Below are 17600 nucleotides of genomic sequence, written 5' to 3'. Positions count from 1 at the left end.
TGTGGTCACCGACGTCTGCTTCCATCTCGGGGACGGTATTCTCCCAAAAAAGCAAACAGTCTCCAGCACAATCCAGCCCATCAAAGTCATAAGCTTCTGGAACAAGTCGTGATTTATCTCCTTTGTGGTGTCCTCACCCTAAACTGCTTTTCATTTACAACAACCAAAAAGTAATTTTTAATACTATAAAGCCTTTCACATTAAGTAAATGTATGCGATTAGAGTGAACTAAAGTCATACCTTTCAGAGTGTTAACAATTCTAAGACAGACAGATTGCAGAAAACATCTCAAACTGGGTAAAGTCTGTTATCCCAAATACAGTATCAGTTTTTAATAACAGAAAATGCATCGGATTCGAAATTAACTGCCATGCTTTTAAAACTTACAAATCCCATGGTTTGCACATTCGTTAAACATCACTGCACAATACTGAGTTCAGAAGTCCACACTGAAAACAGTTGATGAGTTCAAATGAGTTGTTGTGTTTCTTAATGAGAAGCCTCTTGCTTTAAGCAAACTTGCTAAAATGCAAGAAAATGAAAAAAAAGATCGACTGAAAGTGAAGCAAAATAAGCCACTCAGGTGGAACGGCTTACGAAATGTTGAAAAGATTTACTTTAAATAAAGATCTCATAATTTCTTACCTCGATGTTTTGGATGGAATATCGACCATCTTAAACTTAAAAGATACAGACGGGGAGATAATGCAATGGGCCTTACAGAACTTGAAAGTTTTTGGTGAGGTAACCACTGCATTAAAGACACGTAACGTGTATCCACAGGACATGTGGCCTGTAGTTGAAGAAGTGTCATGATGATCTTTCCATTGGCAAAAGATTCCGGAATAGTCCCCCATTCGGATCTACGGGAGTGGACTGCCAAGGGGGAGGTTACCATGAGAAAAAGATTCAATAATCAACGAAAGGACAATGTTCTACGAGTCGGGGCGTGGAATGTCAGAAGCTTAAACGTGGTAGGGAAACTAGAAAATCTGAAAAGGGAAATGGAAAGGCTCAATCTAGATATAGCAGGGGTCAGTAAAGTGAAGTGGAAGGAAGACAAAGATTTATAGTTAGATGAGTATCGGGTAATATCAACAGCAGCAGAAAGTGGTAAACAGGTGTAGGATTCGTTATGAATAGGAAGGTAGGGCAGAGGGTGTGTTGCTGGGTGGTGGTTAGTGTTTAACGTCCCGTCGACAACGAGGTCGTTAGAGACGGAGCGCAAGCTCGGGTTAGGGAAGGATTGGGAAAGAAATCGGCCGTGCCCTTTCAAAGGGCCCATCCCGGCATTTACCAGAAACGATTTAGGGAAATCACGGAAAACCTAAATAAGGATGGCCGGAGACGGGATTGAACCGTCGTCCTCCCGAATGCGAGTCCAGTGTGCTAATCACTGCGGCACCTCTCTCGGTGGGGTGTGTTACTGTGAACAGTTCAGTGACCGGGTTGTTCTAATCAGAATCGACAGCAGACCAACACCGACAACGATAGTTCAGGTATACATGCCGACGTCGCAAGCTGAAGATGAACAGATAGAGAAAGTGTATGAGGATATTGAAAGGGTAATGCAGTATGTAAAGGGAGACGAAAATCTAATAGTCATGGGAGACTGGAATGCAGTTGTAGGGGATGGAGTAGAAGAAAAGGTTACAGGAGAGTATGGGCTTGGGACAAGGAATGAAAGAGGAGAAATACTAATTGAGTTCTGTAACAAGTTTCAGCTAGTAATAGCGAATACGCTGTTCAAGAATCACAAGAGGAGGAGGTATACTTGGAAAAGACCGTGAGATACGGGAAGATTTCAATTAGATTACATCATGGTCAGACAGAGATTCCGAAATCAGATACTGGATTGTAAGGCGTACCCAGGAGCAGATATAGACTCAGATCACAATATAGTAGTGATGAAGAGTAAGCTGAAGTTCAAGACATTACTCAGGAAGAATCATTACGCAAAGAAGTGGGATACGGAAGTTCTAAAGAATAACGAGATACTTTTGAAGTTCTCTAACGCTATAGATACTGCAATAAGGAATAGCGCAGTAGGCAACACAGTTGAAGAGGAATGGACATCTCTAAAAAGGGCCATCACAGAAGTTGGGAAGGTAGCTGCGAAGAAACCATGGGTAACAGAAGAAATACTTCAGTTTATTGATGAAAGGAGGAGGTACAAACATGTTCCGGGAAAATCAGGAATACAGAAATACAAGTAGCTGAGGAATGAAATAAATAGGAAGTGCAGGGAAGCTAAGACGAAATGGCTGCAGGAAAAATGTGAAGACATCGAAAAAGATATGATTGTCAGAAGGACAGACTCAGCATACAGAAAGTCAAAACAACCTGGTAACATTAAGAGTGCAACAGGAATTCCACTGTTAAATGCAGAGGAGAGAGCAGATAAGTGGAAAGAATACATTGAAAGCCTCTATGAGGGTGAAGATTTGTCTGATGTGATAGAAGAAGAAACAGGAGTCGATTTAGAAGAGATAGGGGATCCAGTATTAGAATCGGAATTTAAAAGAGCTTTGGAGGACTTACGGTAAAATAAGGCAGAAGGGATAGATAACATTCCATCAGAATTTCTAAAATCATTATGGGAAGTGGCAACAAAACGACTATTCACGTTGGTGTGTAGAATATATGAGTCTGGCGACATACCATCTGACTTTCGGAAAAGCATCATCCACACAATTCCGAAGACGGCAAGAGCTGACAAGTGCGAGAATTATCGCACAATCAGCTTAACAGTCATGCATCGAAGCTGCTTACAAGAATAATATACAGAAGAATGGAAATCAAAATTGAGAATGTGCTAGGTGACGATCAGTTTGGCTTTAGGAAAAGTAAAGGCACGAGAGTGGCAATTCTGACGTTACGGCTAATAATGGAAGCAAGGCTAAAGAAAAATCAAGACACGTTCATAGGATTTGTCGACCTGGAAAAAGCGTTCGACAATATAAAATGGTGCAAGCTGTTCGAGATTCTGAAAAAAAGTAGGGGTAAGCTATAGGGAGAGACGGGTCATATACAAGATGTACAACAACCAAAAGGGAATAATAAGAGTGGACGATCAAGAACGAAGTGCTCGTATTAAGAAGGGAGTAAGACAAGGCTGTAGCCTTTCGCCCCTACTCTACAATCTGTACATCGAGGAAGCAATGATGGAAATAAAAGAAAGGTTCAGGAGTGGAATTAAAATTCAAGGTGAAAGGATATCAATGATACGATTCGCTGATGACATTGCTATCCTGAGTGAAAGTGAAGAAGAATTAAATGATCTGCTGAACGGAATGAACAGTCTAATGAGTACACAGTATGGTTTGAGAGTAAATCGGAGAAAGACGAAGGTAATGAGAATTAGTAGAAATGAGAACAGCGAGAAACTTAACATCAGGATTGATGGTCACGAAGTCAATGAAGTTAAGGAATTCTGCTACCTAGGCAGTAAAATAACCAATGACGGACGGAGCAAGGAGGACATCAAAAGCAGACTCGCTATGGCAAAAAAGGCATTTCTGGCCAAGAGAAGTCTACTAATATCAAATACCGACCTTAATTTGAGGAAGAAATTTCTGAGGATGTACGTCTGGAATACAGCGTTGTATGGTAGTGAAACATGGACTGTGGGAAAACTGGGACAGAAGAGAATCGAAGCATTTGAAATGTGGTGCTATAGACGAATGTTGAAAATTAGGTGGACTGATAAGGTAAGGAATGAGGAGGTTCTACGCAGAATCGGAGAGGAAAGGAATATGTGGAAAACACTGATAAGGAGAAGGGACAGGATGATAGGACATCTAAGACATGAGGGAATTACTTCCATGGTACTAGAGGGAGCTGTAGAGGGCAAAAACTGTAGAGGACGACAGAGATTGGAATACGTCAAGAAAATAATTGAGGACGTAGGTTGCAAGTGCTACTCTGAGATGAAGAGGTTAGTACAGGAAAGGAATTCGTGGCGGGCCGCATCAAACCAGTCAGTAGACTGATGACCAAAAAAAATCACGGTTTACAGAATAGACCTTTCCTCCCCAGACACCCTGCACGTGTAATTGGATAACTATTTATCTAGACATAAATGTCTTGGTAGTGAAAAAAGAAATGATCGTATGGCATTGTTGGCCGGGATGCCCCACGCGGGGGGGGGTTCGGCTGCCGTAGTGCAAGACCTCTTCAGCTCACGCCACATCGGCGACTTGCGACTCAATGATGATGAAGGACACACATAATACCCAGTCCCCTGCCGGGAATCGAACCCGGGCCCCCTGCGTGGTAGGCGGTAATGCTACCGCTACGCTACGGAGGCGGACTGTCATAGCAACATTATTGATAGATGGTGTCTTAGTTATCGTGCGTCCATAGTACTAGTGGAGCGAAGTGACGTCAGAGGCTACATCTTTGATTCCAAATAAATATTTGCAGTTGTCATGTGATGAGGAAAGAGTGCTTAACGCTTTCAATTGTTATGTTGTTCGCTACGGTCGCAGGTTCGAATCCTGCCTCGGGCATGGATGTGTGTGATGCCCTTACGTTAGTTAGGTTTAAGTAGTTCTAAGTTCTAGGGGACTGATAACCACAGCAGCTGAGTCCTATAGTGCTCAGAGCCATTTCAACCATTTTTTGTTATCTTGTTACATGGCTGTATGTGTATTGTTAATTGATAAATAAATGGCATTCACGATAAAATAAGAGAAATCAGAGCTGGCAAAGAAAAATTTAAGTGCTCGCTTTTCCCACGTGCCGTTCGAGAATGGAACGGTAGAGAGCCAGCATGAAGGTGGTTTATTGAATCCTCTGCCAGGCACTTTATTGTGAACAGCAGAGTAATCACGTAGATTTAGATGTAAATGTAGATTGTAGAGTTGAGCCCCACCTCTGCACAACTCCCAGCCCAATCCCACGCCACCGAAATCCTTCGCTCCAGTGGAAAGAGGAATTATATAGAAAATATTACGCTGCCAGGAAAATGCAGAATTTTGGAAACTGAGAAGTAACGACAAAATTCATCATAACATAGAAAACGTATCAGAAACTAGAAGGAAGAAGAAATTACTATTTTTTGGACATATTTACAGGATGGGTAACAATAGACTTACCAAGGAGATCTTCAAATGTTGTAAAACAGTAAGGATTGCCTGACAGACTTCTCGAAGACAACAAAAAGAAACACAGAGAAACAATGAAGGAATACTGGAATAAATGCAAAGAAGAACAATGGTTATAAAGTACTGAAATTGGAACCTGGTCACTAGAAGAAGAAGAAAGCATTATTTATTTGGAAATATATTGTTTTAAGTGTGTACCCATTAAACAGGGGACTTTGTATGTTCTGCGGTCCTTTTCCGTTGTGTCGTATATTCCCCACCGAACACCGTTTTTACTTTATATGCAGTTTATATGGCATAATATTTTAATTAATTTTGTATTGCCTACTGTTCCGAGCACGACAGATAAAATACGATTTTCACTATTAGTATCTGCAGTTAAAAATAATTTAACTTTATGTTCTTTGACCTATTATGTGGGGATACGCACAACACTGAAAGATTTCCTGCTGTGGACGTACGATCTTTAATTTGCAAACTTTTTTTATTTAACACTGATCTGGCTTGTTAGATATGGAACATTGTATCATTACTGTAACTAATTATGTCCTTCGCTACTTTCATCTCTTGAATGTACAGAAAATTACTCTTATTGCCTGTACGGAAGTTACAGTATGTTATGTTCACTAAACGTAAATGCTGCAAGTGGATTGTTTTTAAATTTAATATATGAAGACTATTAACTGCCACGACTAACATGAGGGCATGAAACAAAAAAAACGAAATTTTATTATTATGTTATTAACCAGAACAGGTTTTTTCACAGCAGTCTTCGATCACACACAAGTAAAACTTTATCACTCATGAATTATTTACGAAACTGATAACATAGTAGCACCTGCCCATGTCCACCTGAAAACGACATAATAAAATCCACAATTTTCCTCTGAAGTCTCCAGGAAGCTGAAAGAGATAATTTTAATGTACCGCTACCTGCCCACTATATTGCTGGAAAACTGCTTTCATTCAGTTTAATTTGAATTTACCGCGGCAGCGGCTCCCGCAATCGCTACACGACTCTGCGTCGTGAAAAATTCCTAATATGCTGAAAACTGCTAAGAATATGGAATAAAATCTTGGGCAAGCTAGCAATAAATTATTACAGGTAATAATTTTAACAATTTCTATATTAAAAAAATCAACATAAATTCAAAGTACACACCTTTTACAAATATCAACCTCTAATGGCGTCTTTCTGGATCAAAGGGCAAACGAAGGCTACCTACGCAGTCAAGCGAGCGTCACAGGCTCTTATAACTTTAACGGCTACAAGAAGACAGAGATCGTAATGTTTTAACCTCCATTATTTATAGGCAATTTAATAAGTATCTTTGCAATTATTTTTCATTATCTACTTTGATACATACATTCGCCGACTGCAGAGGTTATTTGTGAAATATAGATACATAAATATTGGAAAAAACATAAAAAATGAAAAATTACTTCCTTTTATACATAATCTACAACCATTCATAAAGTAATGAACTAATAATAATAATAATAATAATAATAATAATAATAATAATAATAATAATAATAAACTAATAAAACAACACGTTCCGACATACAAGTATGCACCACAAAATGTACTGGAGAATGATGAATACAAATTATACTGGAACAAAACCATTCTAACAGATAAAACAACACCACATAACAAACCTGACATCATACTCACCAATAAAAAGAAGATATTAACACAACTAATCGAAATATCCATACCCAATACAACAAATATACAGAAGAAAACAGGAGAAAAATTTGAAAAATACATCCAACTGGCTGAGGAAGTCAAGGACATGTGGCATCAGGATAAAGTTGACATCATACCAAATATACTATCAACTACAGGAGACATACCACACAATATCCACCAGTACATCAACGCAATACAGCTACATCCAAACGTATATATACAACTACAGAAATCTGTAATTTTTGATACATGTTCATTTACCCGAAAGTTCCTAAATGCAATGTAACATATACCGCACAGTTAAAAGGAAGTCACGCTTGATCAAGGTCCGCGTCACTTTCCATTTTTAACCAGACATCACGTCTGAGAAAGAAAAGAAATAATAATAAAATAAGATAAATGTTTATTTTTATTATTTTTTTTAATATTCTACAAATTTTGTAAATGTATTGCCAGGAGACGTCTCAGTTGCCGATTTCAGGCACTGCGATGTGCGGCGAAAATTGATGATGATCCGACTTTCCACCCAAAACGGCGTCCTTCTTACAATGAGTGAAAAGAAGAAAAGAAAATCGAGCAAAGGCGGGAAACAGGGATAGGGCGTGTCAGGATGTTAATGTGTTGAACCAGGCGGCTGTAAGCGTCTGCCCCGAGAGCAAGGGATGTCGGCGCAGCACTCAGCGCGCGAGGCGACGGCAGCGGCGCCGCGCGGCGACAGCCGGTACTTAGCGGCGGGCAGCCCGCGGCGTGTGTGCACACTGCTATACCGGCGCACCGCCTGGACACGCCCTCGCGGTGAGGGCAATGCGTCCTCACTCCAGGCGCCTACACAGCATCTGAGCGTGCGTAGCGAGGCAGCTGCTGATGGCTCACAACGCACTCAAAGGCCTGCTGGCAGACAGAAGCCTGTGTTTCTGCGGAAACCAGCGACTACACTCTCAGACTCACAGTTTACTCACCAGTTTTGAACCGTCTTCCTTGCTAGAAAGCAGCAACCGTAAGTGATTATTTTGCTGGCATCGACTATATTTACACTACTGGCCATTAAAATTGCTACACCACGAAGATGACGTGCTACAGACGCGAAATTTCACTGACAGGAACAAGATGCTGTGACATGCAATTGCTTAGTTTTTCAGAGCATTCAAACAAGGTTGGCGCCGGTGGCGACACCTACAACGTGCTGACATGAGGTAAGTTTCCAACCGATTTATCATACACAAACAGCAGTTGACCGGCGTTGCCTAGTGAACCGTTGTTGTGATGCCTCGTGTAACGAGGAGAAATGAGTACCATCACATTTCCCACTTTGATAAACGTCGGATTGTAGCCTATCGCGATTGCGGTTTATCGTATCGCGACATTGCTGCTCGCGTTGGTCGAGATCCAATGACTGTTAGCAGAATATGGAATCGATGGATTCACGAGGTTAATACGGAACGAAATCCCCTTTGGATTCGTTATGTGGAACGTCAGCGTCCAGGGAGTGTAAATGTGTGGAGAGGCACAGTGAACCATCAGCTGGCCCGTTTTTCATAGACGGAACACTAAACGCGCAGAGGTATCGGAACCTCCTCACAGACCATCTTCCACAGATTCCAGAGGACGCTCCTCTTCAGACTAGGACGAACCAGTGGTGCCAACATGATGGCTGTCCAGTGCACAGTGCACGAAGTACTACAGCATGTCCTCACGAACTGTTTCCAAACCGTTGGACTGGACGGACAGGACCTGTAACTTGGCCAGCCCGTACACCATATTTCACACATGCAGAATTTTTTCTGTGGGGAAAACTGAAAGCTGAAAGACGCTGTCTACAGGAACATGCCAACTTCGCTCGATGATATGCAACAACGCATTACTGCAGCTTGCTCGGACATCTCCGACGATATGCTAGCGCATGTGCAGCATCCATTCCGTAGCAGACTGGGAGCGTGTGTTGCCGCTGCCAGTGGCCATTTTGAACACAACCTGTGACGGCCAATCGTCTCATTACTGGCCAGGACCCATATAAGTAGTGCATGCACTTGTATTTTTCTTTAGTGTGTGCTGCCGTAGTGTACAGGTGTCGGTATGCGAACATTTCAAAATACGGTATCTCGGGCCGGGATGGCCGAGCGGTTCTAGGCGGTACAGTCTGGAAGTGGGTGACCGCTTCAGTCGCAGGTTCGAATCCTGCCTCGGGAATGGATGTGTGTGTCATGACGTAGGGTTAGTTACGTTTAAGTAGTTCTAAGTTCTAGGGGACTGATGACCTCAGAAGTTAAGTCCCATAGTGCTCAGAGCAATTTTAACCATTTGAACGGTATCTCGTAAACGACTCGCCCTAGAGTCCTGAAAGTAACACCACTGACATTCTAATTTACGCGTTTTTTAGTTGGTTAATGTGAATAGACACTGTTACGTTTACTAAAAATGGTTCCAATGGCTCGATTCGAACCTGCGACCTTAGCAGTCGCACGGTTCCGGACTCAAGCGCCTAGAACCGCTCAGCCACCACGGCCGGCTCTGCACGAAAAATACACTTCTTAAGTATTATTAAAATCTATTAATTGGCTAACAATACGAGCCCCTGACTATCAATCCATTCTGTGAAAACCGCATATCAACAGTACTTTTCACTTTAGCAATATTTGCGGTGCAATTTGTAGGTGTTTCAACTTGTACAAACGAGTTGGTCAGTTTCGAGACTTGTCATGCCGTAAGAACTACATTTTGTACGATAGAAGAAGACTGATGATTATCCACTCACGATGAAAATAAAAACCCTGTACTTCTGCTTCCGCCGGTGGGAGGGGAAGGGGGTGGCGAGCAGTTGCTCCCTCTTGCCTCATCCCCTTCCAGCCCTTGTGGTTTGTGGACGTCTATCTTCACTAAGTAAATGGCTTCACAGTTCACAGCTTTTGCTGTTTGGTTAGTCGCCGAACATTTGTGGTTCGCAGCGGCTCGCCTGAAAGCTAGCGTGTAGGTGGACAGTAGCAGCGGGGGGCCAGAAGGGGCCACTGGCAGCCGTTGGGTGGGCGGAGGGGTCCATCACCAGGTGGTGCCGGCTGGTGAGGTACCAGGCCAGGGAGGCCGGAGGGCGTCTGCCCTACACACGTCCTGCCGACGTGCTCGGCAAACAAAGGCGGTCATACGATTAGTACCTGTCCGAGAGGTTTCAGGCCAACTGGATTTGCCCTCTGGCTGCCCGGCATACGTTACACCCACATGGCTCTGTGCTTCTTGATCTGCGTTCGTCGGCAGGAACCTGAAGAACAGGATCGCATCCGGCGACGGAGTGAAGCACTTCTGCTATCTTAGAAGCAAAACAACACGTGACGGACGAAGCAAGGAGCATACTAGGAGCTGACAAGTGTAAGCCAACGAGCATACTACCCTAAAACAATTCTACAAACTAGAGAAAGAAATTGCTAAAATTATAACTGAAAGCAATTGACAGACTAACCCAGAAAACTCAGAAGCATATACAAAGAATCAAATATTATAATAAGCAGAGGTCAAACAAGAAAAGAAGGAGCCCATTACCACCCATATTGTTTAGTAATTGTAGTACTGGCATTATCCTAAATTGAAGGGAATACAGACAAAAAGGCATTACAATACCAAAATACAAATTGTTAAATGTTTTACTTCATGTAGATGATGTGCAGACATTACAAGAAAATAAAAACGACTTACAGCGCGTGCTGAACCATGTTGAAGCGCCTAAATTACTTTGCTAGAACAAATGTCGTCCTTCTCTTTTAGGGATATGAAACTGGCACAACAGAAAAAAAGATTCTGGATGTGAAACTGGCTGCATTTGAAAATGTAAGTAACACCATTCGTAATATATTTTAAAGTAAAACCAGTCAAGAAACGAGAGTGAAATTCACTGGAGTGAATTCAGGGTACATACAAAAAGGACGCAAAGGAAAATACAAACTGCATAAATGAAATTTCTAGGAAGATCAAAAACCTACTCAAGAACAAAATCGTGGAATAAGAACTAAAAACAGAGGCAGCTGAAAGCAGGGTAACCAAATACGGCAACAGCTATAGAGTGGACAGTAAACGACTGCACAGTCCAGCCTTAGATTATAAACCGGCAGAAAGTGGACGTTGGAAGTCTGAAGAAGAACTGGGAACAAAATCTGTGAAGACGGAAGAGGATCAATATCTGATCCACGAAGCATAGAAGGAGACTTTCTGAGAATGTACAAGGATTATTTATTTCAATCCCCGAACGATCGCGAAATCAAAAATATTTTATTTGCAACATTTAGCAATGTCTTCCAGCTACTTCTCTACATAGTCGGCACTCCGACATAAACATTTGCCGTGGCATGGTATCAAGTTTCCAACACCCTCGTCGTAGAAACAGATGCCTGTGCCCATCGTCTATCTCCTGTGCTGGTCGCAGCTCGCTATCTGTGCCAAAATGCTGTCCTCATTGCGCTGTTTTATGTGAACAAAGAGATGAAAACCAGAGGGCTGTATGGTGGGTACTTAAACACTTTTTTTTAATAGTAGTATGGGACTTAACTTCTGAGGTCATCAGTCCCCTAGAACTTAGAACTACTTAAACCTAACTAACCTAAGGACATCACACACATCCATGCCCGAGGCAGGATTCGAATCTGCGACCGTAGCGGTCGCGCGGTGCCAGGCTGCAGCGCCTAGACCGCTCAGCCACTCCGGCCGGCACACTTCTTCTTTCGTCATAGTCTAGACCATAGGCCTGCCTAGTGTTCTAAGTATCCAGCCATCTGTTTCTTCGTCTTCTTATAGATCTTGTAACAAAAGGATTAAAATTTAAAGCTTGCTTTGGCGGTCTTGAATCGGGCATTCTTATAGATGTTGGAGCTAGTTTTGTTGATTAAGCTTGACCTCATTTATAGCATATATCCCAAGCTCTGCTCTTATGTCTTTATTTTTTAGTCTATCCGACTTTTTACTGCCCTCACCTCCTCTCAGAAAATTCATATCTGCCGCTTGGAGTCTGCTTTCTTGTTTTTTAGTAGTTGTCCAGGTTTCCCTTATAAATAGCAATGTGGGGGGAGGGGGGGGGGTAGCAATTACCTTATAAAACTTTATTTTTGTGTCTTTTCTCACTTTATTTCTCAATGTTCTATTGATTTTTCGCATAACATTTGATATTTCTGCTGTTAGTTTTCAGTGTCGAGTTCACTCCGGTAGCTTATAACATTTCCAAGGAAACTGAAGTGACTAACTTGTTCAGTGGTTTTGTCTCCTATATGATCTTAGCTCACAGCGGTTTTACCTCTTCGAAAGCCATCATTTTGGAATGGATATTTTCATATTATATTCTTTAGAAATTTGGTTCCGTCTGTGGATGGATGTTTGTAGCGAAGGCTCCCTATCCTTACAACTGCAAGGTCGTCTGCGGAAAACATCGCATTAAAAATACGTTATGTAATGATCTCAATCCCGGATCAATTTGTTGTTTCCATGTCCCAATCATATCGTCAACGTACATATTTGAAATTGTGAGTGATAAGCTACATCCTTTTCGAACCACCTGTGCATCGGTAGGTCTTGTGATATAGCATGTTTAACTTTTATACTTATTTTTGTACTTTTATATAGGTTTTCTGTCACTTTTATTATTTGATGAGGATATTCATTCCTGCTTAACGTGTTCCATAAGATTTTCGTATCTACATGATCGAAAGCATTCTCTAAGGCTATAAATACGATGTGTGTTTCGTTATTGAGTTGCTATCTTGGCGTAAACAATATTCGCGTTGATCGCTAGTGGCATATCATGATAATTATTTCATTTTTAAAGACTGAAATGACATCAGAAACTGTCTATGATTTTGGGGTTTGGTGTCCCAGCCAACAAATATTGTACATATGAAGAAATCTAAATCTGAAAAATAATCCCTTGTATTTAAGCTGCTCGGCGTTTGTGCCATCGAGGCTTATTGCTTTCCGGTTTTTTGTTTTACTCACTTCCCACCGAAAACTCTGTAGGAGTGCCCTTATTGCCCCTGCAGTGTGCGGACGAGTCATTGTCAAGAAGAAGGAAACACACGACAGTTATGTGGGCTGCATGAAATTAAGTGAAATCCATCAACAGGCACTTCACACTTGGCATTTTTACGTGTTCACTATGCATTCAGAACTATAAAGTCCAACGTGATGCGATCGCCGAGCATTCTAGAGTTACTATGCAACAGAGATGCACAAAGCTTCATCGGATTTTCACTGCGTTTTTAATTTCGCGACCAATCGGAGACTGAAAACACGTGTGGAACACTATCAGTCTGAGATGAAGAGGCTGGCACAGGAGGGCATGAACGCTGTCTAAAGATAGTTGGAACCGTCAGGTGAGTATCTGACTGAAAAACATACCCCTCCATATTACGGAGACAAGAATGTCTTGATAAGCAACTGATTTCAGATACATTATAAAGTAAAAATCACATGCGAATAATTTATGACTTTCTGGTGCGACCGCAGACATATCGGCAGACTCGAACGTAAAAAAATGGCTCAACACGAATTACGCCTTTGCAGCATTATAATGCGAAGGAAAATGTTAAATAAACTTTGGCAACAGGCAACCAAAAAGGCATTCAACTATCCTTTCCAACTAACATTGCCTAACCCAGATTAACATGCCGACTAAGTGAATAGATGGGATGAATCCAGAAAATAGAAGAAGATTATGTAGAGTCAGGTAAACTGATTCACTCACAGATTTCCTGTTTTATATTCCCCGTCGAATTCTAAACTCGAAATTTAGCGCAGAATTTAGCGATGCATATAACAGTTTCCACAACGAAACTTCGTCACGAAACATGGCAGCAAATCCAAAGAATGTAAAGCATGCTAGCGGCAAGACACAGTCCATGCTTTCCCTGCTCGCTAGCAATGGAAACGCTATTGACGACATTGTTGCTAAAGCAGAGTTACTAAATACAGTCTTCCGGAATTCCTTCTACAAAGCACACTCCGTAAATATTCCAGAATTCGAATCAAGAACAGTTGTCAACATGAGTAGCTCAAAAATTGTTCAAATGGCTCTAAGCACTATGGGAATTAACATCTGAGGTCATCAGTCCTCTAGACTTAGAACTCATTAAACCTAACTAACCTAAGGACATCACACACATCCATACCCGAGGCAGGGTTCGAACCTGCAATCGTAGCAGAATGAAGCGCCTAGAAGCGCTCAGCCAGAGCGGCCGGCTGAGTAGCTTAGAAGTAGTTATCCTGGAGGCCCATGTCATTAACGTCGATATGCAGCAGGATTTTGGAACGTATATTGTGTTCGAACATTATGAATTTCCTCGAAGAAAACAGTCTGTTGATACATAACCAACACAAATTTTGAAAACATTGTTCTTGTGAACCACAACTTGCTCTTTACTCATACGAAGTGCTGAGTGCTATCAACAAGGATTTCGCCGGCCGCGGTGGTCTCGCGGTTCTAGGCGCGCAGTCCGGAACCGTGAGCCTGCTACGGTCGCAGGTTCGAATCCTGCCTCGGGCATGGATGTGTGTGATTTCCTTAGGTTAGTTAGATTTAAGTAATTCTAAGTTCTAGGGGACTGATGACCACAGCAGTTGAGTCCCATAGTGCTCAGAGCCATTTGAACCATTTGAACAAGGATTTCAAACGGATTCCGTATTTCTAGATTTCCAAGTGGCTTTTGACACCATACCTCACAAGCAGCTTGTAATGAAATTGTCTGCTAATGGAACACCGTCTAAGTTACGCGACTGGATCTGTGATTTCCTATGAAAGAGTTTACACTTCGTGGTAACTGACGGAAAGTTATTGAGTAAAATAAAAGTGATTTCTGGCGTTCCTCTAGGCCTTCTGCTGTCGCTTATCTTTATATACGGTTTAGGAGACAAAGTGACAGGAGGTCTCAAGATGTTTTAAGATGATGTTGCCGTTAATCGTCTGGTAAAGTCATCAGAAAATCAAAAATAGTCGCAAAACGATTTGTATAAGACATCTGTGTGATGATAAAATTGACAATTGAGCATAAGTAATGAAAAATATTAGTGGTAAAATGATACCGTCGAAATTCTGTTACTCGATCAAGTCCAAAGCCGATAAATTCAACTTAATACCTAGGAATTACAATTACGAACAACTTGAATTGGAAAGAACACGTAGACAGGCGAACCAAAGATTGCACGTTATTGGCACAAGACTTAAGGAGATGAGACAGATCTATTAAAGAAACTGCATACACGACGCTTGTCCGTTCTCTTTTGGAGTACTCCTGCACGGTGTAGGATCCTTACCAGAAAGGTTAACGGTGTACATCGGGAACGTTCAAAGAAGAGCTGCACGTGTCACGAACATGATCCGGGATTTAGGATGGAAATAATTAAAACAAAGGCGTTTTTCGTTGCGGCGGAATCTTCTCACGAAATTTCAGTCACCAATTTTCTCCTCCGAATGAGAAAATATTTTGCTAACGCTGACCTACACAGGGAGAAACGATCATCATAATAAAATAAGAGAAACCAGAGCTCGCACAGAAAGGTATAGGTGATCGTTTTTTTTTTCGCGCTATGTTCGATTGTAGAATAATAGAGAATCAGTATGAAGGTTGTTGTATTCTCCTCGCCACTGTTGAGTCTTGTACCGTAGGGATCAAGGAAGAGGATATTGTTTTGTCGCCGTTATTCTCTTGCTACAACACAACTGCACACAGGTATAACAGGGTTCTTTATTGAAACAGGTAGCTGCTATTAACTTTAACAGCGCCCATGTGTTGTGGTACAAGCTCTTCAATATTAGTCCATGTTAGCCACACTGCTGGTGAAGCAAAAGTCCCGCTATAAACACTTCTCTGGTCGCTATACACTCTTGTAGCCAGTGATGTGCACTGAGAGGTTCCAACTAGAATAGTGACTGAGAATAACTACTGACTGAGACTGCGACTGAGCTAGTGACTGAGGCATCCGGTTCGCGGCGGCGATCTAAATACTTGTGGTGGGGAGGGTTTTGGCGGCCTGTTGCTTGCGAGTCTGTCTTTGGCCTCTCTCCTGATAGGCGCCCTTGATCCAGCGCCTACTATCGATCTTCTTGCTACATATTTGCCGACAGCCGACAGCTTACGCCATCACAAAGGTGGTTCTATGAACCTTCTGCCAGGCACTTAAGTGTGATTTGCAGAGTAGTAGAGATGTAGAAACTCTGCACTCTGACACAAGCTTTTCTACATCCCTGTCATTGTAGTTCCAGGGAGTGGAGATAAAAGATTTCAGATGCCACTGTTGGACGTATTAGTCAGACATTTTCGATCCACCTACACCGAATTGGAAAAGCAAACTGTTAACACTAGCTAATGTTTAAAGCTTCTGTCATCTTGAGCAAACCAGGCCAAGTAGTTCTCTTAGGTGCCGCTAGTGACAGCTTCAGGTACTAATGAAACAAAACCTAAACTCATTTATTTATCGTTGCAAACATAATTTTAGGTCCTTACATAAACTGGGTTATAGCTAAATGCAGTCATCACAGTTGTAATAAGTTCCAGATATTTTTTTTTGTTGGATATTCTTAACTGTCAAACATTTATGCTCAACAGAAGCTGCTAACCAACCCGACCTGGATGAGTGTGAAGTACGACTAAAGCATACTCTCGGGCTGGCTGGCACTATTTAAACAAAAGGCATTTGTTCTGTGGGCAACAGCCTAGTGTGTCCATAGGCGCGGTTCTTGCTTCCTGAAGTACCACGGCACTTGCCACAAAAGACCCATTTAACGAATACACCGACGTTGTAAAGTGGCAGAATAAATGAAGGTCAGATTCGCACCTCACATGAGAGCTTTATACATCGCAACAGGATGGTGAATATGGCACCTAACTTAATTCGGCGGTAATGAGCAAATTGGCCTACCAGTATGTAATGCAAAAAGGGATGACACTGAATCAACGGGAGTTCACACCGTTCCTATAATGTCTGTTTGAGCGGAAGGTGAAACAAACTGCGAGAGGAGTTTTAGTTTGGAATTCAGAGGGAATGATGCAAGGGCAAAGCTGTGCTACATGGGGTACCACAGAAACCACTTAAAGGGGTGTTCCAGGTGGAAAGTCAACGACCGATCAGGTGACTCATGGACAGCGAGTATAATGGCCCATCTGAGGGAAGACAGGAAAGAAAGCTTTTAGAAAACTGCATTTCGAAATTCCAAATGGATACGAAACAAGACCAGAGACGCATTTTCGATCACGTGTCCAGCGGGTGGTACACATGTGAGAGAGTCAATGAACGCATTTAGGCGTCTGGAATGGGCACAAAACGTTCAATTGGCGGAAACGTGCTAGGAAGGAAAAAGAGCCAAAGTTTCGACGGCATTTAATGGCAATGGACCTTGCGATTGGTAGAGAGAGTTTCCACAAAATAAGAGGAACACCGCTATTGGTCGAAAACAGCTATGACTTGAAGAACGAAAGAACTCAGGTGGGGAGACAGTTTGGTTATAAGACAAGAGAGAAATTTTCGGAGACTCTTCTCTGAACTGGCGTCAAGCGCAGAATGGAGCGCATAAAGCTCTGTATGACACAGAGGAGTAATTTGTGTGAACACTACGTTCGCAGTGGTTGATATCCAGCTAGAAATTAGCTGTAGCATCGTTTAGCTCCAACTGTGGAGAAACGAACCGGGCAATTAGTTAAATGTTCTTGCGAGAACTGAGAGAGCATTATAATATGCACGCTGCTCCAACCATGCGCGTGTATGTCGCCACATTCTAAGACTAGGGATGGGGACATGTTCTCTCGCATAACAAGAAACATAGGGAAAGTTTCTGCTGG

This window comes from Schistocerca gregaria, chromosome 2, assembly GCF_023897955.1.
Source record: "Schistocerca gregaria isolate iqSchGreg1 chromosome 2, iqSchGreg1.2, whole genome shotgun sequence".
In the NCBI taxonomy this organism is placed as follows: domain Eukaryota; kingdom Metazoa; phylum Arthropoda; class Insecta; order Orthoptera; family Acrididae; genus Schistocerca; species Schistocerca gregaria.
Note: the sequence above shows the minus strand (reverse complement) of the source record.